Genomic DNA, 2,224 nt, shown 5'->3' on the forward strand with positions numbered 1-2,224 from the left:
TAGGAGCTGTGTTGGATTGTTCTTATTGCATTATCACCATACGATTATCGCAGATCACATTGTCATTGTGCCACGCAGTGCACACAACAGTGGGAAAACAGTCTGTCTCCCAAGAAGGATGGCATCCCATAGGCAACAGGAGCTGTGGGGCACAGGCAGGAGAACACAGGACTAATGAGGCTGAGCTGCACGGCACAGCTGCTCCTGCAGGCTCCATTGCTCTCCAATGTTTTCATGACCTCGGTATGGGAATTGGCTGTTTCCACATGACACCGGTACATCAGGCAAAAGACCTTGATCTCAGCAAGGTCAAGACAGAACACTCATATCAGTTCAGAGCTTTTACCCAACTCAGCAAGGATCCATGAGTCACTGTGTATTTAATATTCCACACACAAGCATATTAATTGGAAGTAATTTTATAAATACGTATTGAAAGATACACAAGCAATCTTTCATCAGCCGAGCTCAGTGATTTGCTGTCCCACACAATTTTCAGAGGTCTTCAGGAAAGATTTTCTCGTCTTTCATTCTCTAATCTGCAAATTCTGGGAACAAAATACATTTTCTTTTTGGCTCTTTTGGGAGCCAAATGAATGACAAGACAAAAATTACTGAGCTTCTGAAGTATGCATCATAAATGAAAGCTTCATTTAATTAAAACAAAAAAAACAAAAAAACCCAACAGGGTAAAGCCTTGCTTGGAATTTGTCTTTTCCTAAATCTGAGTTCCAACTGCTTTGGCTCCTCGCTTGGGAGCAGGCCTGTGTGTGGAGCAGGGACTGTGTCCTGTTCTAAAAGCAAAGCATCTTTTGTTTAATTTTAAAACTTCTCATTCCTCAACACTTCTCACTGTTGCTCTTACTATGCAAGAAGCTTCCGCATTTGGACAAATGAAAAAGGAAAATCCAAGGAAAAGGATTTGAAAGCAGGCAAGGGACACTGTTTTTATTAGAGATCAAAAATAAATGTCTTATAAACCTGGGATAAGAGATAGGAACTGAAAGGAAGGAAACTTGGCACACCAAAGCAGGAAATGTATGAAGTGCAAAAAAAGGGAAACTTCCACCACTCAATCCAGCTAACACTATTTGATCCCTGAAGACAAGAACACAAGAGCCAGAATCTGAAATGAGAAGGGTGGCTTATTTAACAATTTGCTATGTTAACAGACTAACAAGAGACATGAGATGAGGCATGCTACCTGGAAAGTTTGGGTCATGGACAGAGAGGCTGCATCTAAATCCTGCTGCCTGCTTGGGAGATGAAAAGACACTTCCTGTTCTTAAATAAGCAAAAGCAATTCTTCTCTCAAAAATCTGTTAAAAGAAATACATAAATTACTTAAGACTTTTCAAGCTAGCTCCTTGATTTGTCACAAGATACATCTGTTGTGCTACACAGGCTTTCAGCAAACACTGCTGCAAGTGCACAGGTATCGTTTATTACCCTGTCTGCCTTTTATGGGCTCTATTCATTTCAGCCACGTTTACATCAGTATTAGGGTTGTAGTATTACTGCTTGTGTCACTGCTATTGAAGCTGAATTAGCACTTCATGGTGAAGGAAAGCAATCACCCTTCCTATGAGGTGAGGCACTGTCAGCCCTCTATATCAAGCTGTGCCCTTCTATCCTTCATGGTTATGGATGAGTCCTGATGACCATGAAGTCTGTACAATTCTCTATTACACAGATAAATACTTCCAAGTTTGTAGAGCAAACTTCTGCCAACACAAAAGAACTCAGCTTATGCCTTCTACTAAAAAAAACAACCACAGCAGAATAGAGCCAATGACATAAACAAAAGACATAAACACTGGAGAGAGGAAGCATGAGCGAAACAAATACAGCCCCAGCAATTGGCAGTGAGGTGCTATGTTTCAGGAACAGGGTTTTTTGTCTGTTTTTTTTCTCTGCAACAGAGTCATAAAGAATCATGTACTCCACAGCTATGTTTTGTTATTTGGGGTATATGTATGCATCTTTTAAAGACATCTGTACACAACAGGAAATTGCTACTGGTAAGATTTCACGTGTACTTTCCAAAAAAAGTGACACACATCTACAGCTTCAGATACCAGCAAGAAGCATACAGCCAAAAAAAAGAACTACACACCAACTTCAGATCTTCACACCAAAGGCTCATAACTGACTCAACATATGGAGTCAGCAATGGGCAGTGCTAACAGATTGGCACTCTCAAGTGACAGTCAGAAATCCACAG

The sequence above is a fragment of the Tympanuchus pallidicinctus genome, unplaced genomic scaffold (assembly GCF_026119805.1).
Source record: "Tympanuchus pallidicinctus isolate F22 unplaced genomic scaffold, pur_lepc_1.0 scaffold22, whole genome shotgun sequence".
Lineage (NCBI taxonomy): Eukaryota > Metazoa > Chordata > Aves > Galliformes > Phasianidae > Tympanuchus > Tympanuchus pallidicinctus.